Genomic DNA, 24,567 nt, shown 5'->3' with positions numbered 1-24,567 from the left:
GCCAATTTCATCCTACAACAGGACAATGACCCAAAGTACACCTCCAAATTATGTAAGAACTATTTAGGGAAGAAGCAGGCAGCTGGTATTCTATCTGTAATGGAGTGGCCAGCGCAGTCACCAGATCTCAACCCCATAGAGCTGTTATGGGAGCAGCTTGACTGTATGGTACGCAAGAAGTGCCCATCAAGCCAATCCAACTTGTGGGAGAGGCTTCTGGAAGCATGGGGTGAAATTTCTCCCGATTACCTCAGCAAATTAACAGCTAGAATGCCAAAGGTCTGCAATGCTGTAATTGCTGCAAATGGAGCATTCTTTGACGAAAGCAAAGTTTGAAGGAGAAAATTATTATTTGAAATAAAAATCATTATTTCTAACCTTGTCAATGTCTTGACTATATTTTCTAGTTATTTTGCAACTCATTTGATAAATATAAGTGTGAGTTTTCATGGAAAACACAAAACTGTCTGGGTGACCCCAAACTTTTGAACGGTAGTGTGTATATATATACATATATATATATATATATAGATTTGGGGTATGCTCAGTCAATGGAAAATTATCCCTTTATCATGATCGTTCGATGGAAAATTATCCATAGACTACAGTGAAAATAGAAAGTTACACTTTATGATAATTTCTAAATCAACCACTTTAAATGTATTCAAGCAGCTTCTTTGGACACCCTATGACAACCCATGTGTAGCATTTCAGCTTGTTACTTGTATATGGATTCTAGTTTGTGCAATACCTTGCTTATGTATTTCCAGGTTTTTCAGTATAAATCTACAAATATTTTTTGCTATAAATATATGTATGGTTTGCATCTTCTAAAACGGTGCATTAATATTGTGACCTGGCTCTCGGAGGAACACCCTATTTGCTTTGTTGGTTTGATGTTCTATATTGAGAATTGATTACCAAATGGCTGGCTGCACAGGGAATCCTTATAAAGTGTGTTTGTGTTGGGTGTTCTGAACAGAAGTGTCTTTATTGCTTTTCTCCTGTCATGATGAATTAGCAGTTATGACTTTCCTTTGTTAGTTTAGGTGAAAATCAAATGAAATCCAGCAGGAGTTCCCAGAGTGCATTGTCTGATAGTGTAAAAATGCTGTGTCGATGACAGATCATACTGTTTTTATTAACAAAAAGAACAGTGACTTTACTTTGCTTTTTGACCTCAGTGCGTTACTGTCAAGGTGATTTTATTTCTACAAATTTTCCTTCTGCAGGCCTCCTCTATGATCTGCCATAAAACGTAAGACAAATTCCCATCATCTGTATGTGATTATGGCAGGTTCAGTCGCTCCATTTCAGAAGTGCTTAAGAGATGTTTCTCTCCTTGGTCTACAAAGAAATAAATGTAGTAGCATTATTTCCAGACAGAAGGTCTATACCATGCTCTTACAATAGGTTGTAGAGTCAAATTTATAGATGGAATATCCAGTAATTCTTGAAAACATGTTTAGTCGATGTGATATACAATAGTGGAGGTGATTTTACATATTCTGCACATGATGTATACACCACTATACAGGGGTGTAGCTAAGGGCTCATGGGCCCCGATGCAAAAGTTCTTATTGGGCCCCCCTGCAAACTTCTCATGGCCGACGGTCCGCAGCTTTCAGCTGCATCGCTGGGTCTCCTAAGTGACCCAACAATGCTGCACTAGCAGCCAGGGGCGTCACTAAGGGCTTAAACTGTCTAGCCCCAATACATATGTGTCCACCCCAAAAAAAATTATGTGTGTATATGAGACAGCATAGTATATCTATAGCACTACGACCCTATAAACTATGGATAGGATTAGATACACAGTTCAGCAGAAAGTATCACACATGATAGGATTAGATACACAGCTCAGCAGACAGTATCACACATGATAGGATTAGATACAGTGGCTCAGCAGACAGTATCACACATGATAGGATTAGATACACAGCTCAGCAGACAGTATCACACATGATCGGATTAGATACAGTAGCTCAGCAGACAGTATCACACATGATTGGATTAGATACAGTGGCTCAGCAGACAATATCACACATGATTGGATTAGATATAGGGCCCAGTAGACCGTATCACACACGATCAGATTAGATACAAGACTCAGCTCGCTCCAGCGCTGGACCCAGGAAAGGTAAGAATAATAATTTTGCTTCTTTATGTGTTACTGATTATTTTTGTGTGATTGTTTTTTTACAGGTTCGGTTGTTGGACTTCGGATACGAGGACTTCAATGAAGGCGTTTTTTTATTCTCAATAAAATGGTTAATGGGGGTTGTTTTTTTATTTCAATAAAATATTTTTTCTATGTGCTTGTATCTTTTTAAACTTTATTATTACCGCCTTAGTAATGGCCGCTGGCTGATTGACAAGGTAGGCTTAGATACAGGGTCCAGCAGACAGTAATCTTATACCGTATAAGATTACTGTGTGCTGGGGCCCTGTATCTAAGCCTACAGTGTGGTAGGCTTATATACAGGGCCTATCAGACAGGATCACACATGGGCCATGTATCTAAGCCTACCATGTGATTGGTTTAGATACAGGGCCCAGCAGACAACACCACACAATCTGTGATCCTGTCTCATGGGCCCTCTAAACCTGCTACATCGTAGGCTTAAAGGGGTTGTGCAGTCCCTAAACATTGATGGCCTATCCACAGGATAGGCCATCAATAGCTGATGTGTCGGGGTCCGTCTCCCGGGACCCGCCAATCAGCTGTTTTGAAGGGGCCGCAGCACTCGTACGAGAGCTGCTTCCCCTTCATTTCACTACTCGCTCACACTGTGAATCGCCGACACAGATTCACAGTGTGACTGGAATGAAGGGGAAGAAGCTCTCGTACGAGTGCTGCGGCCCCTTCAAAACAGCTGATTGGCGGGTCCTCTTCAGCCGCGGCGGAAGTTCTGTCCTCTCGATGTTGTGCGCGGCGCATAGCGCTGTGACGTCATGCGCTGCGCGCAGCGCTTGACGTCAGGACCTCCGCCTCGATCCGGAACCAGGAAGGTAAGTACAGTCTGTTACTATAGTAACAGGGGCCCGCGGCCCGAGTTACTATAGTAACTTTTTATTGATGTGGTGCGCGGGGCTGTGGGCCCCCCTGGCTTCGGGGCCCGGTCGCAATTGCGACCTCTGCAACCCCTATAGCTACGCCAGTGCCACTATACATGCAAGCACATGAACCCAAGAGTTTACCAGAGTACAATGATAAGGCAGGAGACTGAAATAACCAGAAAGGATTCCGCTAAATAATGTAGGTATATATTATTTGCGTTTTGGTGAAAGAGAGCATCATCCAGTATATTTTACATACTTACACAGTACGGTTAAAAAAAAAAGACATATGTCCATCAAGTTCAACCATAGAAGAGGATGTAGGTAAAGTTAAGGGAGAGGGGGAAACTTTATAACTGTGTTTACCCTATTGATCCAGAGTAAGGAAGCAGCGATCAGACTGCATCAACATTCAAACAAAAATTCTCTACATTTACATAAGCGCTAATTTTATTCGAAGAAATTATCTAAAGGTCCTGTTACAGGGGCCAATTGTCGGGCAACGAGTGTTCATATAAATGCTCGTTCCGGATCATTGCCCTGTGTAAACAGGGAAACAATCAGCTGATAAATGAGCAATCGCTTGTTCATCAGCTGATTATATAGTTTATGCAACATTGAATTTTATTATTGTCGGCAGCACATCACCCTGTGTAAACAGGGGGACGTGCTGGCAACATGATAGAATTGTAAGGGGAGGAGCGATCGTAGTAACGATCGCTTGTCCCCATGCTATGCTCCTTGTGAAAGGAGAAAAACGAGCGCCGATCAACGAGCTGTCTCGTTGGTTGATCAGCGCTCGTTTACAAGGCCCATGTCAGGTCGTGTAAGAGGACCCTTATACTTTTTTGAAGCCATCTACTATTCTTGCCATGACCAGCTCCTGCAGTAGGCTACTCCATAGATTCACAGTTCTTATGGTAAAGAAGGCTTGTCACCTCTGGAGATTGAAACTTTTTTCTCCAGACGAAGGGAGTGCCCCCTTGTCTTTTGAGAGGATTTTACATGGAACAGCTTTTTCCATATTTTTTTTCTATGGGCCATTAATATGTTTATACAAGTTAATCATGTCCCCCCTTAGTTGTCTCTTTTCAGGCCCAAATAAATGTAATTTTTTAAAAATCTTTCATCATAACTAAGATTCTCCATGCCCCTTATTAGTTTTGTTGCTTTTTGTATTTTTTCCAACTCCAGGGCATCCTTTCTATGAAATGGAGCCCAAAACTGAACTGCATATTCCAGTTGAGGCTTTACTAATATATTGCAAAGTGATAATTAGAGATCAGCAAATTTTCCAAAATTCCTTTTGGGTCTGTTTAGATTTAATCGACTGTTCAAGTCGTTCTGAATAAATTCAGTGCATATTGAAAGTGCCCCAATTACCTTGAAATCTTGTATCTGATTCTCTGATGTCTTCTGATTTTTTTTTTTTTTTTGTGAAAGGCGACGTACAAATCAGAAATATTGCAAATTTTTTTACGCAAAAAAATTGTTTTTGTGCACATTGCAACTTTTCTATGCCAGAAAAATAGAGCGTTTATGAATTCCCCCCAGTGTGTTCAAGTAAGTTTGTAATTTATAAACAGCTTTCATGGATTGAACTATAATACATAGTACATAGCTTGGTGTCATCTACAAAAAAAGAAATAGTGTTACTAGTCCCATTTTCTATATCACTATTAAGCAAGTTAAATATTAGTGGACGTAGCACTAAACCTTGAAGTACACCACTTATAACCGGGGACCATTCAGAGTAGGAATCATTGACCACAACTCTCTGGATACGGTCTTTGAGACAGTTTTTAATCCAATTACAAACTATACTATCAAAACTTATAGTCCTTAATTTACCCATTAGACGTCTATGAGTGACAGCGTCAAATGCTTTTGCAAAGTCCAAAAACACTATATCCACAGTGGCCCCTCTGTTTAGGCTTATACTCACCTCTTCATAAAAACATATCAGGTTGGTTTGACAACTTCTGTCCTTAGTAAAACCGTGCTGCCTGTTCCTTATAATACTTTTTTCTGTCACATACTCCTGTATATAGACCCTTAAAGGGAACCTGTCACCAGCATTTTAGCTATAAAGCCAGCAATACCTGGTGAAAGTGGGTGAAAAATCATTGTCATCTAAGCTATAAATATGTTCTAAGTAAGCTCTGTAGCTTTAGTATTCCGTTTTTCAGTGGTCCCGAGCTGTATGCAAATGAGCAGAAAAGAGTCAAATCTTCATCTGAAAAGAGTCAGATTTTCATTCCTCCAGCGTCTCAGAGTGGACTCCACCTCCTTCTTTTTGATTGACAGCTCCTTAGCCAGTCAGGGCCAAACAGGTGGCAACGGTGGGCGGGGTTAAGAAGCTGCATCCCAGAGGGAAAAATAATTACCATAAAAGGCGGGAAAAGTTTAAACGACGATATTTACAGACAGAGGATGACTTCAGGAAAGAAGAGAACAGGAACAAACTCTGAACAGCTGCGGCCATTGAGGGGTCAGGCGAGTTTAACAGGTAAGATGTTGATGACAGGATCCCTTTAAGAGCCCGTCAAACATTTTTCTCACGATGGATGTTAAGCTCACTGGTCTATAATTTGGTGCTAGGTACCACATTTGTATCACACAGCCCTGCGAATTTCTAAATATTATGATGAGGGGTACAGAAATAACTGAACTGAGTTCTTTAAGAACTCTTGGGTATTATCCTTCTGGTTCAAGAACCTTGTTCACACTTATTTTATTTAACTTAGCTTGGACCATATCTACATTAAGCCAGTTAAGTATATTAATTAATGTATTTACAGCACTGGCATTGCCTACATCAGCTCTTTTTTCTTCTATTGTATATACAGAGCTAAAGAACATTTAGTAGTTCTGCCTATTTTTTATCCCCAGTGACCAACTCTGACATTATTTAGGGGTCCTACAAGTTCTGATCTTGGTTTTTAACATTTACATACTTACAGACATTGTTGGGACTTATTTTGCTTGCTTTGGCCACGTGCCTCTCATTTTGTATTTTAGCCAATATTACTACTTCTTTACTGATTTTATTAAGCCCTTTCTAATTTTTAAAGGCTAAAGTTAACCACTTAAATTAATATGTTTTATTAGTAAGTGTAAGCCATGTGGGGTTTCATTTTAGTTGTTTATACTTGTTAACTATAGAAATATATTTTTCAGGATAATTACCCAAAGAAGGTTTTAAAGTGTAACTAAACATTCGACAAACTTCTGACATGTCATAGTGACATGTCAGAAGTTTTGATTGGTGGATGTCCAAGCACTGAGACCCCCACCAATTACTAAAATGAAACAGCAGAAGCGCTCGTGTGAGTGCTCAGCCACTTCGTTTCTGTTCAGCTTCTTCTGGAAAGCCGATGTATCGGAGTACGGACTCAAGGACTTTCTATTGAGCCCGTACTCCAACACATTGATTTCCGGAAAAAGCCGAACAGAAACTAAGCGGCTGAGCGCTCACACGAGCATTTCTGCCGCTTCATTTTACCAATTGGTGGGGTTCTCAGTGCTCGGAACCCACCAATCAAAACTTCTGATATGCCACTATCACATGTCACAAGTTTGTCAAAAGTTTAATTACCCTTTAAGCAGTCCCAATTTTCATTTGTATCTTTATTTATTTATTTTCAATTTTCTTTTTATTGTTTTAAACAAAATTAAATCATACAAACAGAATGTCAAACAGTTTTTGACAGCATATGTAGGTACAACCAAGCAAATGTAAAATGCCAGTAAATACAATGTAACGTTGCATGTGCAGCAACATTTGTATCTTTATTTGACAATAGTGGCTCCCAGTCTATGTCCTGAAGTTTAGTCTTTTTTTAAGTGTTTTTGCCCTTCAAGCCTGTGTTTGTTTTTTCCTTTACATTACCGGTTAGTCTGAAGACTGCTAACATAGACGTTCTATGTGAGCTCGTTTTCAGCCAAACACGAAGCAACGATCACAATTAAAGATGCAGGGTCCTCAGCTAAGCACTTCTGCAAGCACCTTCATTTCAGTGATGGTGGGGGTCTCAGCCCTCTACCCCCACCGATTAAAACTTCTGATATGTCTCTATGGCATATTCAACGTTTTTGGAAAGTACAGTTACTCTTTAACAGTGTAAACAATGACACGACTGTTATATAAATATGGTGCACATCACCATTGACAATTTTTAGGACCCTCTCATACCATCTTTCCTCACATTAAGGTGAATTAACACATTATTATTAAAAAGACAGTAGAAAACTATATAGACATTTCTTACGCTCATAGCTTGTAGGCTGTTAGGAAAGAGACAGTGCAAATTAGTATTAATAGATAGTGAAGTAATTGTAGAGGCATTGTGTAAGAATTGCCTAAGGTCACAGATTAATTTAACCCATCCTGCCTGGTTAAAGGAGCAAAGCAAAATTCTTTAAGAACAGAAAATAAACAAAAAACGTGACGGTCCAGATAGTATCTTATCTTTCCTGATTTTCCCACAACAGTATATTGAAAAGGTTTGTATCTAGTTGTGTAGGTTTAATGTGTCCTTATGCAACATAATATTCCTGGCCACATATTAAACATGGACATTCTTCTCCTACCTGTATGTAAGGAATACACAATAGCATAAAAAATGATAGTATATTGTTGAGTCAGACACTTACATTAATCCACGCTAGAAATAGTATAGTATATTAAAACTAACAATAATAATAAAATAAAAATAACCATAAACCCATATTCAAAGCATTTTTAGTCACCCATTCCCGACATTTGACGTATATGTAAGTCATCGTCAGGAAGGATATGTATGCAGTGGGCTCAGGAGCTGAGCCCACTCCGCACACAGTAGGTGTCAGTATATCACAACTGACACCTTGCTCTGATGGCAAGGATATGAGATAACTCTGATCCCAGATGTTTAACCACTTAGATGCCGCTGCCAAGTCAGTAGAGGGGGCCCCCTTCCCATCGACCCCCCCCCGCAACGCGGGATAAACATAATTGGTATCACCATATCCTTAGGGAACCAAACTATTAAATTATAATGTTATTTATACTGCATTTTGAATGACTTAAAAAGGTCATCTCACCTCATCAAAAAAAATGAAATAAAGGTGATCAAAAAGGCATATGTACCCCAAAATAGTACCAATAAAAAATACAGCTCACACAGCCTCATTGACGGAAAAATAAAAAAGTTATGGGTCTCGAAACATCGCGGCACAAAACAAAAAAAAAACAATATTGTAGTATTGCCTATCATATTGACCCTCAGAATAAAGTGAATTTTGCCACTCGGTGAACGCTGCAAAATCAAAACACAAAAAACATTGGAGAAATTGCTGTTTTTTTACTTTCTACCACACAAAATAATTATTTTTAAAAATTTAAATTAAAACTGGGGAGAGGTTAAATAGATTTTGCAGGATTAAAAAAAATGTCATTGCCCATGTAACTAGAAGTTTAATAACTAATAATTTTTCTTTTTATTAAATGTGTTGTACCATTTCAGATGTCCCCTCTGGCTTGCTGCTGCTGCTATATGTAAATAATGGAGTTGATGCACAGTCCATACATGGTTCGCCCCTACCCATACATTGTATGGAGCAGAACTCCGTACAGTGTCCACCTGATCAGGAGCTAGTGATTCTGCATTAGTTGACATTAACTTTGTTGATAAGATTTGGTCATTCTATTTCTTTTCTGACCATGCTAAAATGTTGGAACCATTTAAAGATTATATTATGGAATTCCAATTTTATAATATAATGTTGCTATTTAGAAATATAAGTAATTTGAAACTATCTCTATATTTCTATCTCTATGTTTTCAATAATGATAATTATGGTGACCGATTGTATCTCATGATCACTAGAGCAGGGTCCTGTATCCACCATTGAAGAGACAATGAAGAGACAGGAGAAGTCTCTAATTTTTTTTTATCTCTCATGTACTACAATGGAGAGTGTTTTCTCCTTTTGGGTATGATGCATACAACAAGGGGAATTTTATCCTTATTCTTGTGATCAGCGGGGTTCCAGCAATAAAACATTTTTGGTACAAATTAGGCTCTGTGTACATCAACATTGTGGCTTCCATTTCTAACAGAACACACGACGCAGTGCCGGGTCCATCGACCAACAGGCCCCATTGACTTACAATAAGAGTCATCTAGGTTATGTTGTGGTGTCTGTCATTTTGGCAATATTGCAAATGTAACAGAATTTGCAATGCAAGTGGGAACATAACCTTATATTTATTAATTAAATCAGTTTTGATTGCAATACAACTTTAATGTCGACTACTTCTATCAATATTATCTGAAGCTATTTCTAAACAAATGTTGAAAATTGTCACTTACCTCCATGACCAGAAAAGACACCAACAGACAGTGGAGAATCTGGTGAGCCTGAGGCAACTACTTAGTAAACTTTTGATTAATAGGTTTGTTTAAAAATTACAGAAAGGTAATTTGCAGCTGTAGATTGTCTCACCAAAGAAAACTTGTCTTGTGAGAAATGCACTCCAATTTAAGGCCTCATGTACACGACCATATTATTGTGGCCACGATTAATCCACATGCAGATTAATTGTGGACCCATTCTTTCATATGGCCCCATGAACATGACCGTGATTTACACGGATCGGTGCAGGGCCGCAAATCCGGACCACATAAACTCAGGACAAGTAATTTTATGGTCTGGATTATAAGATTCCCCAATACTGGTGGAAATGTTGTAAATCCGTGTGTCCGGATGACACACAGATGCCCAAAAAGTGTTTTTTTTTATGGTCAGACAAACCGCAACGAGCCCTTGGTTTTCCGGACAGCAAAATCAAAAAATACCCTATAGAGAAGAGGTCAGTAAACACATTAAATATGGTACAAAAAAACTTTATTAAATATACAATATATAAAAATGTTTATAAATGGATCATACAGTGCAAGAAACCGGTGTCATAAACCCTGGGAAGGACGTAGTATTAATATGCCAAGGGTGCTAACAGACTAGCAATATCTGGTACAATACATACCAATTTACATGTAAAACCCCACCCTGGGGAAAACTACATACTATAGGTAAACTATCAGAGAATGCAATATATATGCTCAATATGTATAGAGTAAGGAAACTAGGTATATTCCTTACGTAACAATTGGATAATAGCTAGATACATTAGCAAGACAGAAAAATCAAAGAGTAAATAGGATATAGGAGGACTACATACGCAGGGCCAAGTAAGTGACGTAAGTGTCCTAAACCACTGGGGTGACACCCAACACGACGCGCGTTTCGGCGTTGCATTTGTCTAGGGTTGGCGTCATCCTAATGGGGCCCTCATAAACCACATACCACAATTCTCAGCCTCATATCCCCTGCAGACAGCCAGCGTCATGGTGAGCCGAAGATGGCGGCGACAATGTGTCACAGGTCATATCTGTGATGGAGCGTGATGACGTAATCACGCCCCAGGCGCATCCACCAATGAGGAATGCGGCCGGAAGGGGATCAACACCCCGGGATGCGTATGCGCATACAGCAGCAGGGCAAGTTTAACCAGTGACGTCCTGGCAAATTGGTATATTTGAGAAAAATGACATACATGATACAATGAAAGTCATGGAACATGAACATGGAGCAGATGGTGATTCATAATCAAGTATACCAATGGATTAATGTACTACAGTAAGTGACTCCAATATATATTAATGCAGATATGTGACCGCTGAATGCTGATGAAGCAGTGAAAATGATTCAATATAAATAAGTTAACGCATAAACTCATAAAGAAGTGTATAAGTAAAAGAATCTAAGAAAATAATATAAAAAATGTGATATGCACATCTAGGGATAAAAAGTGAACTAAATCAAGCGAAGTGAGCAAATACGTGCTTAGATAGCTTATACACTGGATATAAAATTAGTGCATAAAGGAGAAAATTTATATAAAATGTATGATAAGGTGCAGGAGATTATGTAAATGATGTTATTTGCACTGGGATGTTAGTGCTCAATGCATTGTGTGAAATATGGAATGTTGAAATGACGTGAACATAAACATAAGTGAGTAATGTATTAAAACACATCAATAAACATATGTGGGTGAAAAATTACAGCATTCAAAGGCAACATTGGTCATTATGTTTACCACTTGATTAGTGTAGTATAAAATCCATGTCATCATCTTCTTACCAAACAGGTGTATAGACGGTCTGATCTATGCAGATCTTAGTACATGATGGTGCGAGTCCAAACCCTTCTCATCCAGGGCCGATCAATAAGATGTAGAGAATGTCAGTTTCAATGTATATGACAAAGAACGTCTTAGTGATATCTGTGACTCATGTTGGGACCTAAATAAAGGAAACACTATGAATATACGAGTAGATTGAAGATTCTTACAGTGTTGCTAAAAACAAGGGATGAGGAACAATTGGTTAAAAAGAAAGAACAACCCGCTAGGAGTTGGAGGTCAGAGAAATGGGGCATAGCTTAGTGTCTCATTTAAACCAAGAGGTTTCATTGTGTTTAGGGTCCAGATCCATTTGGCTTTACATTGGGCCAGACAACATTTTATTTCCCATCCTCTTATACCAGTGTCAATGCAATCAATGCCACGTACCCTCAATGCAGTTGGATCGCAAGAGTGAAATAATTTAAAATGTTTAGCGACGGGTGTGAGGTCTTCCAAAAATTCCTCTTCCCTGGCATCTACAATGTCCTTCATATGCTCCCTCACACGGACTTGAAGTTTCCTTGAGGTGAGGCCCACATAGATCTTTGGGCAGGGGCATGTGGTGTAATAGAGCACTGCCCGCGTGGAGTATGTGATGTTACTGGTAATCACAAATTTCTTATCGCCAGAAGAGTTAATGAAGTTTGAGGCTCGCTCAACATTCAGACAGGCAACACACTGGCCGCAGGGTGTACAACCCCATTTCGGTCCTTTTGTGCCAAAGATGTTCTTTTGTTTCTGTTGATAATGGCTATGTACTAGATGGTCACATAGATTTCTTGACCTTTGGTATCTCACCAAAATGGGATCTGTCATTAAGATAGGCCAGAATTTTTGCATGGCTCTCCTCGTGTCATGCCATTGTGAATGGTAGTTGGTAATGAACCTTACCTGTGTTTCTTTCTGGGTTCATCTCTGGATGTAGCAAGGTTATTCAGGTTGTGTTCTTGGCCCACCAATATGCCTTTTTGATTTGCCAATGGCTGTAGCCTCGATGTAAAAATCTCAGTTGCAGGTCCCAAGCTTGTTCTTCAAAAGCCTCATTTGTTGAGCAGATGCATCAAATTCTCAGAAACTGTCCTTTAGGGACTGATTCAATGGTTTGAGAAGGATGTGACAAAGATGCATGCAGTAAAGAGTTAATTACAGTCTTTTTTCTGTGCCTTGGCCATCCTTCAACAATGAAATATCCCAAAAAATCTATTTTAGTAGGGTCACAGTTAAATGTGAGTCTGATATTAAGAACATTGCTATTAAGTCATCTCATAAACTCATACAGTTGGGCGTGTGTGCCCTTCCAGATGATCAGGATGTCGTCAATGTACCACGTAAACAAAATGACGCGGTCCATTGAGACATCCTGATCACCCGGAACAGGTCCCTCTCCCACAGCCTCTCCCACAAGACTGCAAAACCAATATGGTTGTGTGCACAGTCCTTTCCTCATTTAAATAGTTTTTTTTTGTTGTTTTTTTGTTGATTCTTAATAATCATGTTTTCATGTATAATAGTTCTTGACATTGTATTTCCAGGGTAGAATTTAATAAAATTAGCTATTCCAACTTTAATTTCAAACTGGATTGTCATCAATTTCAATGATGCAGTAGAAATTCACAATAATATTGTTAATTCTCAGAGGTCTTCGTTACTGAAAAATATTGGGATTCTAATTAATGTCTAAATAATTGAAAAAAGGTAATTTATATATTATATTTTAGGATTTGAAATGATACAATAGTAATTCCTATTTAAGTACCATGGAGACTTTTGACAGTATTTTATTTTTTATTTTTTTAAATAAAAAATCATAACTAGCATATTCTCTATTATTTGTGCTTGTCTTTCTGTGCAGGCTAATTCTCTGACCCAGGAATCATGCATAGGAATGAGAATGTTTCTACAGATTTTGGGGTAATTTGAATTACTGTAGATAAGAAACATTACAGGAATCTGTCTTAATCATATTTTCTTTTGATTTTTTTTAAATGTGTTTGATATTTAAAAATAAAAACATTATAAGTTACATTATTGTATTATTACTGTATTATTATAAAAGTGAGCAACAATTATCTTTATCAGTAGGGAGACAGTCTTCATCTGTGGAGCAGCATAGGAACTTCCATCCATCCATTATCTGTTCAGAATCTGTAAACCTGAAAGAAATGAGAACATTAAAGTAACCGTCTAGCTGTAAATCAGCATCTCTGCAATACCACCATGTACCGTGTATGAGAAGTAACTCAGTCTAGTCTAAGTGTGATCTACAAGTCCTGTGCAAAGTATTAGAACAAGGGCTTCCCACTTCATACATTCCAGATGGCATCAAGGCAAAGATAAAGCATTCCCACAAGGCACAGCAAGCTTTCTGTGCTTCAGAAGAACTGTAGTTGAACTCGCTACTAAATACCCATGTCATGTATGATGTGTGTATGACCTTTTAGAGTTATAGAGAACTGTAGAGGTGACGTGTTGTTTATTTAGCAAGGTTTGAGGGCTTCTGACTCAGTATCCATATTGATGTTTTTGGTAACATTATATGTGTTCAATTAATATCAGTAACTAAATAAAATAATATACATATATATATATATCTTTTCTATTTTTTACATTTTCCTATATGTGTTTTGCTTCAAATATTTATTTCATTACCTTTTGTGAAGGTTTCTTTAGAAACATGAAGTACAGTAAAAAATAGTGTAGTACCTTGTTTAGAAACATGGAAATTTGAAATCTAGTTTTCACAAACATTGTCGTAATTAATCTTATAGCCATGATAGATGTTAAAGAGTGTATGTCACAAAATGCTCTTTTTCCATATTTTTGCATAAATCCTGTTAGAATTATAAAATAAAATATATTCTACACCATGATAAGGTTATTGTCTTTATATTCCACACCGTAATTTTTCAGAATTTCATCTGTGTATCTTAAGCAAAATGGAGGCTCATGAATATTTATTAAGTGTTCCACCCTTCAGAATACATATTTTAGCAGCTGATTGGCCTGTCATGTGACTCATTCAGATATAGACATACCCCTTTGACTCATTTACTTCTACGTAAAATTTCTTCAAAAACAGAGGACATTAAAAAAGTAAGAGATATCATTTAATTAAATCCTCACATGAGAATATATAGTAATATAACACTGATAATATTAATTAACAAAAACAAAATTAAAAAACAAAAAAAGCACCATGGGCTATTCATGAACATATTTCAGTCCAAAAAGTTGCTCCTGTATTTTTGTCATTAAACAGCCGAGGGAATTGGGGCTTAAAATTAATAAGATGTCAAAAGTGCATAACATGCATATTTGTTCAACTCAATGTCAACTCTATGTCTCTCTGTCTGTCTATCTACACGTATACACACACACACACACACACACACACACACACACACACACACACACACACACGCACGCACGCACACACACGCACACACACTCTCACACACACACACACACACACACACACACACACACACCTGTTGGACAATTCATAACTTGATTCAGACTTCAGCCCATTCAGATAATTTTCATCTATATCAGGGGTGCCCATACACATTAGAAGAAAGTAATTTAAAGGCACAAATTTCGTCAGGCTTGACCAACTCCCTAATGTGTATTGGGATGTTTTAATCCTTTGCCGATGGCAGAAACAAGGATTTGACATATTGGATTTAATCATGCATGAGACTTTATTCGAAAAGAAGATACTCCCCTCTCCCAATTGTTTAACATGTGTACTGAGCACCGAGCTGAGCAAACATGTGTATGGGGGAGTCGGGAGATCAGCCTAAAGTCATTGTAAGTGTATAGACAGCTTATACCACTCTATAAATATATATTTTTTTATTACTATTTATGAACTAATCACATGAAGGAAAAAAAGGTCAAAACAGTTATTTTCTGACTAGTGCAGATCAAAGGACACTATTGCCCAATATAATTGTCAGCAGTATATGTTTTTATTTATTTGCATTGAGGGTATATTTATGGCCCAGGATTGTCAGTGACACCACTAGTCCATATTACGTTCTAGATGAGTCATAGTAGACTCATCATTCCATGCAATGCATCAAGGTCAAAGATAAGTTGTGGTTGACATTCTCACAATGACGTGGTTGGAATTATCCAAATCAATAGACATATTGTCCATTGCAGCTAGAGCAGTAGTGCTAGGCATCAGCATACGTAGCCTAAAAAAAACCCAGATAATTAATACAAATAAAATACAAATAGAAAACAATATATAAAGAGATACTATGCTATTCTATATTGCAAAATAAATCAAGAACTTCAGACTGTGCAGAAGTCTGTGCACAAATCCTTGTTCATGAATCCGTTCTTAAGACCTATGTTGAAAGAACTAAGTTAAATATAAGAAATAAAAACAGTCGAAAAAAGTCAACAAAGTATAAGGTTACTAAATACAAAGTAAAACACAAGCCATGGTCATGAAAAATACTAAAATGTGCTGTGCTAGGAAAGCGAATAGCAGGAAAGCTGTAGAGTAAAATGTAAGGTATGTAAGCCTAAAGTCTATTAGATGAGATGTCTCTCAACCTTACATATAAAGTGCCCATTGCTATAGATTTTGGTCTTAAGACGACAACACGATAGCATGTAAGAGCAGTCACTGTTGATCTTTTATACTAATTTTGGATTAATTGTGATCTGCAGCAGTGTGTAAACATGCGAACCTGGTGCTTCAGCTTCACCACAGATAAACATTAATCCTTCTTAATGCTCTAAGTCAACTTTTAGTCCTTAGCAGAATTTACCTTAATCTCAGGCGAGGAAGCAAACTGATTTGCACAACATAATCCCAGGTTTTCCGAAACAGTCTATAGAACTGGTCAGCTGCTGTTTCTCATGGTTAGAGCACAGTTCTGCAGCATTTGTAATTCTCTTGTAGAAAGTGACACGAGTGATTGTAAATAAAATAACATTTTACCTGTTTAGTAATATGTTTTGCTTATAATTTCAATTTACTCCTTTCCATCATAATTGAATCCAGACATAGTGCTACAAAGTCTTCAATGTTTATTTTGAGTAAGTATTTAGGTAGAAAAAAAACTGTTTTAAACAAATTATTTGTTTGAACAATGGTCAGCGTGTTTATTTATACACAGCAATTGCCTATTATACTACTATTTTTGGAAATACTACCCTAATTAGTAGGGGAGATCCCATAACAGAGAATGCAATGATGGGAAAAGCAAATTTGCTATTTTCACCATTTTTGTATGAATTGTTACATGTGACAATTGTCGTTACGATGAAAATGTTTTTGAGCGATCAGTAATTTTCCCAAAATTCACAAAACAATTTATCATTGATTATAATTGGTCGTTCATACATAAATACCATCATTTGATTGATTATTAAATGTAAATGTTGATTTTTTTCCTATACAAGTATATTACTACATTACTTTATTTTAAAAATGCAGACATAAAATGTTATATATACCCTATACACAAGGAGAAGTTTAGAAATTTAACGGGAGTGGAAAATTACACTGTACAGAAATTATTGACACATATGAGAGATCCTTATAAGCCAGTGGCCATCATGATAAATGTATAATGTTCTCATTTGCCTGTCTGGCAGCCGCTGAAAGGAAATATATAGCAACACAGCCAAGATTTATAAGAAAAAATGTTAGCTATCTAAATACTTTATCTATCATTCAGTGGTTAGACTTTTCTACAATTGTTGATATAAATATGTGTTATAGATAAAGGTCACTACTCAACAGACACAAAACAGATATCAGCAGCAAGTCAGTTGAAACCTTCTCTCTGTAATGTAAGGCATCAAAACCATGAAATCTACAGAGAAGACATAGTGAACACTAATGCACATGGATGCTATGTTCAGTGTGTCTAGTCATTTGTTTCTCATTACCCTGCCCTTACAGATTTTATGTGTATCTCCGTTTCGCCTAAAAATAAATAAAAGGTAGGCTAAAAACTTTTTACTTGGCTAAAAAGTTAGATTTTTTTTTCACTGTAGCCCTTCAGGCTGCCTGGTGAATAATCTCTGCAAGAATAGAGAATGCTAGACAATGCAGGTTAGAAAATAAAGGCGTTGATCGGATGCGTTATTGAGGGCTAATAAATATTCTACTATCTGAATGTACCGTATATACACTTTATGGCTAAAAGTATGTGGTCGCCTGACCCTCACACCCATATGAGCTTGAGATGTAAGGACATGCCTATCCAAAACCATTGCCGTTAATTATGGAGTTGAGCCACTCTTTCGGCTATAAAAGCCTCCATTCTTCTGGAAAGGCTTTAAAGTCTTTCTATGGGAATTTATGCCCATTCAGTCAAAAGAGCCTATGTGATATCAGACACTGATGTTGGATGAGAAGGTTTGGCTTACAATCAGTTTTCCAATTCATCCCAAAGGTGTTGGATGGGGCTTAGGTTAGGGCTCTGTGCACGCCACTCAAGTTTCTTTACACCAAACTTGTCGAACCGTATATTTTGCACGGGGGCACAGTCATGCTGGAACAGGAAAGGTCCTTCCCCAAACTGTAAGTTGGAAGTATACAATTGTCTAAGATGTCTTTGTATGTTGTAGCATTAACATTACCCTTCACTATTAATAAGCCCAAATGTTGAAAAACAACAGCAGGCCATTATCCCTCCTCCACCAATTTTACAGCAGGCATTATGCATGCCCATAGATTGCATTCACTTGGAATCCGCCAATCTCAGATTTATTTATCAGACTGCAAATGAAATGTGATTCGTTACTCCAAAGAACATGTTTTCACTGCCCCATAGTCCAGTGGCGGTGTCTTTACAACACTCCAGCTGACACTTGGCATTGCACTTGGTGATACTAGATTTGTGTACAGCTGCTCAACCATGGAAACTTATTTCATGAAGCTCCAGATGCACACTTCTTGTTGTGATGTCACTTCCAGAGGCAGTTTAGAAAAATGTAGGAATAAATGAAAGAGAGGATGGACAATTTTTATGTACCACGCTCTTCAGCACTCAGCGGCCCCAATCTGTAAGTTTGTATGGTATACCGCTTTGTGGCTGAGCAGTTGTTACTTCTAGCTGCTTCTAATTCACAATAATAGCACTTACAGAACTTAGAATATCAGAAATTTCACAAACTTAGTTGTGGCAATGGTGGCACCCTATGACATTGACACATTAAAAATAATTAAGCTCTTCAGTGCAACCCATACTACTACCAATGTTTGTCTTTTGGAGATTTCATTGCTTTGTGCTAGATTCTTTTCACCTGTCTGCAATGGGTGTGGCTGAAAAACATGAACTCAATAAGTAGAAGGGGTGTCCACATACTTTGGCCATTTAGTGTAGCTTTATTGCATAAAGTTAAGTGTTAAACACAGGTTACTGCACCAATTTCCACTGTATGAACCGTATAGCACAGAACTGACCCAAGCACTCTTTCTCACTGGTTCACCCATAGGCACTAGAGTGCCTAAAGGATATTCTGGCCCTGGCAATTGAGGTAATCTTGATTTAGGAAGGATGAATACCTGCAGGACACTTAAAACAGTCCTGGCTCAATCTTCAGAATACACATCGATGTGGAAAAGTTAAAACAGATTTTATGCATCATTATACACCTATACGTGGTGCAATATCTAGTAAAACCTACAAATATACACATTTTGTATGTGTGTCTCTCTGTATTTAGCTTCTAATAGCAGCTATGAAATGTGTCAGAGTGCAAAAGATCTTGCATATTTGTAATTAAGTTTTAGATGTATTTTTTATTTGTACAAGATCCATTGACAAAAGTAGAGGTACAAATGGAATAATTTTTTAGAAATATTTACAGTATAATAATTATAAAAGGGAAATAATGACCAAAGCCACTTATATTTTTGTAGATGCTCTTTCTTTTAAGGATTTGGTAATGATACAAGCTCATATATATATATGTGCCCAAATTTTCTGTGCTATTGATTCATGATCATAATATCGTCAGATGAGCTCAGAGGCAGATTATTGTTCTTCCTGGGTAGTCAGTGTTGAATCTCCATGAAACAGTTATTGGTGGTTTACAGTGCAGACATATAAATAGACATCACTTTTACATTACGTTATTTATTTTTTGGCTTTTTTCTGTGCTTTACCATGTCTTCATATAATGATCTTCTTTATTTAATATTAAGAAATATATAAAACCTGTCTCATGTTTTTGGAGTTTCAAATAACTTGTCCTAGAATTATGAAATTTCTTCAAATGTAATTTTCCTTTGGCAAAACATAATATGCAACTTTAAGAGGTTTGTAGAACAGAAAAGTAAAAAAAAATGCACCATTACAAAAATGAATGGTAGTTCAACAGTATTTGCTTTCTGAAGGTGTAGAAGGGTTGACATTATCTTGACAGAAAGTGAAGGGTCGTGTATAGTCAACCTACACAAATATATTCAAGAGGAACTTTCATTTTTCAGTTACTTGCAGATATTGCAGAAACGGATACTTTTATACTATATTGTATTATTTCTCTCTCTATACTTACTGGAATAGTTTTCTTTTGCAGAGCTTGTAAAGTTTTAATGTATTTAAAATGACAGTCCCCAAAGCACATATATATATATACTTCCTAAAGTGAGTGCTGCTGTTTTTCTTCGTTGTATATATATATATATATATATATATATATATATATATATTAGGAACTAAAGATGCTTCTGTGGATATTACTCAAGGAAAAATGCAAAAATAATGACTATTAAGACAATATTAGTTCATGTTAGTTCATGATTACGATAAAAAAAACAACCTCCATAAGTGTTAGATGGCCCACTGACATCCTCATTACCATGTACATTGTAGTTGGATCAATACATATTTCAAGTGAGTTATTATTTCAAGTGAATTATTACTCAATAGTAAACGTTGCGTTCTGTCTGTCAGACCTTGCAGACATTAGATTATGGGCAGTTTAGGGAAACGTATAAATAATAATTCACTCACTAACATTAAATTTAGGAACAATTGATAAACATGGGCGAATATCTGGCCATGAAAAACCACCTTAAGGCTGGGTTCACACAGAGTTTTTCGACAAGTTTTTTGGCGCGGAAACCGCACTGCAAAACTCGCCAGGAAACGTTCGAAAATGCCTCCCATTGATTTCAATGGGAGGCAGGGGCGGTTTTCTCCCACGAGCAGTAAAACCGGCCCGCGGGAGAAAGAAGGGACATGCCCTATCTTCGCGCGATTACGCCTCTGACCTCCCATTGACATCAATGGGAGGCAGAGAAAGCGTACTTCGCAGCGTTTTATGGCTGCGGCGCTCAATGGCCGCGGGCGAAAAATGCAGCGAAAATCACCGTGAAAAATTGAATTTTGAGGCAGATTTTCCGCCTGCAAAAAACTCAGTGTGAACCCAGCCTAAGACTTCAAAAGACGGATTTGTGGCCACCTCTCCGGGGCTGAATAGGATCACCGAATGGCCATCAGGAAGGGTGGGTAGTAGAGGCCCCCTAAGTCCCCAATAAGGTCTTAGGGCACGTGCACCATGTGCCCGACATATAATCCGACCCTGAATATAGCAAAGGATAGGTTATATTTCTTTATTCTCCAGCATGATATATCACACAAATCCGGCAATATGTATGCAGTGTTCCTAAAAATGGATGTTGCACATGTATGGAGATACTTCACGTAATCCTATTTAAATATTCACCGTGTGACATAATAAAGTGTTCTGTTCTGTACTGCGCTGAATAGGCGTAAAGGTAGTTCACATAAAAGTCCATTAAAAGCATCTCTTCAGTACTAAGTGTTGCTTCTATGATAAAAATAATGTTGGTACATCATCATTACATTGTTTAGGATGTTAGAATTATTAGTACTATATATGACTGTGCTCTCTCTTTTGAGATGTTATGCAGCAGCCTAGGTTTGTATTATAAGGTGATTCAGTTGTTGCTGAACCTCATTATGTTATACACTCAAGCTAATACAGAATCTATTTACAGGGCGAGTGTTCTCTAAAAACTGTTGGGTAAAATATTTCACTGATAAACTCTAAATTCTAAATTCAGAATTGAATATTCTTTAAATCATGCTCCAAGTTGCTGCGCAATTCATGGAATTTACATTGTGTGCATACTTCGGGTAAACTTATTTTAAGATTCTGCCTGTGGAAAAACTGGCATACAATGGGTGTGACTAATTGCAGGGCCATGTTCAAGAATCAGAGGACATTTTTTTTCTGCCGGATGAGTAATATGTCTTAGGTAACAGACTATATCAATATCTGTGAATAATATAGATGTTACTCACAAGTATATCAGATCGCAAATAAAAAGGATATTTCTGTCTCAGTATTAGTTATAATTTTCTTAAGGAGAATTTATTTTGAGAGCAATGATGATTGTGAATTCCAAAAGGTTTATTATATCACTCCAAGGAGAATATATTTTCAGGGTCTATTTTTGAATTCTGACTTTTGCAATATACACAGGCCTCGAAATGCAGGTTATAGTTGTAAGGAACTTGGATGAATTTAAATGAAGTAAAGTATCAGGTATCATCTCTAAATTAAACTTTAGCTTTATGGCACAATGTTGTCTTGAATTCCCTTACTTATATTTTAACTTTTTTTATTGGGTGTGCACGTGTCTTGTTTAATACATGTGTGTGAATATAGGTTACTATGCGTACCAGCTTTTCTGTATTGGCTGGAAAGATAACTTGCACGTTTCTGGTTCTTCTCAAACATTGTAATTATTACTGTATATACAGTTTAAAAAACAATGCATAAAGTAAGATATGAATATAATAGATGTATTATTTTGTATATTTACCTCAAACTAATTTTTGTCAAATTTTAAGATGTTTTCGATAAAGAAGTGAAAAGTCCATATGTTATTAGGATGATTGTTCTAATTTACTGGGAGGTAGTGATTTATCTTACCTGAGACTGATGGCAAACTGAACAATGTTATAATAGGATAAATGACAAGAAGCAGGTAGCATAGTAAAACAAGCACAATCACCAGATTAGTATCGGATACTTATCAATCATGTAGGATTCCTGAATTTACAAATTGTGCTAGATTTATCAAAATTAAAAATACAGAAAAGGCCATACTCACAAATTAGGCAGGTAAAAACCCGTTCCAAACAGGACGCGACCGGTCAGAGAATGCTACTGAAGGAAAGTGCTCAGGTGTTGTAAATAATGATAGACACTCCCACTACTTGAGGGGAGTGGTGTGTGGGGCATGGAAGTAAATGTGTAATGAAAAAAATATACTGTGCATAGTATACATGTGAAATATAGGGGGCATTACTAGGTGTGGTGTATAGGGGTCAGGGCTGTGAGTGATACGAAGACGTGAGTGCAGTGTGTAAAACATGGAGGAATAGTGTTCGGATAGTGAGGAGCAGCATATATCGCCGAATAGCAGCCTATTTATAATGCCCATACTATAAGATAGAGCGGGCTGCCCTCCATGCAATGCCAAACACCTGCACACCATGCTCTCCCAGCACCATTAGACCTGGCCGCATCCGGAAATAAAAAGAATATACGGTGTAAGTAACCATGAAAAAACATGGGATATTGGTTGTTGTTTTGGCCAAAAGAACGCAAGCTCGCAATCCTCATCATGGATCCCCACACTTGCGAGTCCCAAACTGGAACTTTTCGTTCCAAAATCTAAGATATACAAAGAAATGGGACATAGAATATAATTAAAAACACAGAAAAGGCCATACTCACAAATTAGGCAGGTAAAAACCCGTTCCAAACGGGACGCGACCAGGTCAGAGAATGCTACTGAAGGAAAGTGCTCAGGTGTGTTAAATAATGATAGCCACTCCCACTACCTTGAGGGGAGTGGTGTGTGCGGCATGGAAGTAAATGTGTAATGAAAAAAATATACTGTGTACAGTATACATGTGAAATATAGGGGACATTACTAGGTGTGGTGTATAGGTGTTTTTACCTGCCTAATTTGTGAGTCCTTAATTGGTTTATGTATAGATTTTAGGTCATTGGAAATACCTTCATGTCTGATGAAAAACTTGCCACTGATTAGAAAAAAACTGTTTAAAGGAAGACAGAAATGGGAAAAAAAATTATAAAGGCAATTATACCGTGCCTTAATTTGTCATTTGTAACTAAACCCATGTACACTGACTGTGTCTCATTCAAGCAATGTATGGACACATTCAGTGTCTTGGTAAAATCCTGATCAAAATGAACAACTGCATCTACAACTTTCAATGAATCCTGACAGCTGACAATGCCAGGAAGCCACAGTCCTGTTTTGTCTTCTATATTGGGACATACTGTCTGAAAATAATAATCCTACATCATCCTAAAACTTTCATTGAAAAGGTTCATATCCTCTTCCTTGTGATGTGCCTGCCGCTGCATCAATTAACTTTTCGTTGAATGTGTATGTACTTTTAATGTATAGTTTGATGGTGCTCAACACATTCCATTCCAGTGACATGAGTATGACGGGAATGATCAATAGGTCACAACGGAAAACAAATTGAGTGCAAAGAATATGCTTTTTTTTAATTTTTACTTAATAGGGTCCAGGGAGGAGACCCTCCTTTCTAAATTCAACCCCCCTCGTGATCAGTGGATCAGCTGGCATCGCTGGGAGTTGCAAGCGAAATATGGTAGTACATAGGACTTATTAGACTAAATTAGTGATTGTGTAATACCTGGTGATGCCAAGTCCATACTAGAGCTTTCTCTGTGAAGTCTCAATGCCCTGATCAGGAATAGGGACAGGGTTTCCACTGAATGTGCCTTTAACAATCATTCTACTTGAACATTATACTGTTGTTCAGCGTCCTCCGTAGATTGTATCCACAGATGTAGATGGAGTGATGCTACACATCGAAAAAATGTAATAATAAAATGTATTTCAACCTGCAGTATTATTTCTTCTAGTTGTTGAACAGAATGCTTAGATAACTTACACATCGTCAGAGCAATATAAGGTAGCATGGGGTATACAATTCTGTAAAATCATGATGAGTTATGACAATGGCTGCCATCAGTGGTTGACACCCAGCATCTTTTTCCTACGTTGGATATCAAGATAACACATACATGGCTGAATGGGTTTTAAAAAAAAGTAACAAAAAAATAACCATAATACATTTTACATAACATCAATTTATAAGCCCTATTTATGTAAAAAATAACAAATACAGAAATGGTGGTAATGTGAGTTGCCTGATACACTTTGTGTAATGTATATTTAAGCTCCAGAGGAC

This window comes from Rhinoderma darwinii, chromosome 1 (genome assembly GCF_050947455.1).
Source record: "Rhinoderma darwinii isolate aRhiDar2 chromosome 1, aRhiDar2.hap1, whole genome shotgun sequence".
Taxonomy (NCBI): Eukaryota; Metazoa; Chordata; class Amphibia; order Anura; family Rhinodermatidae; genus Rhinoderma; species Rhinoderma darwinii.
Note: the sequence above shows the minus strand (reverse complement) of the source record.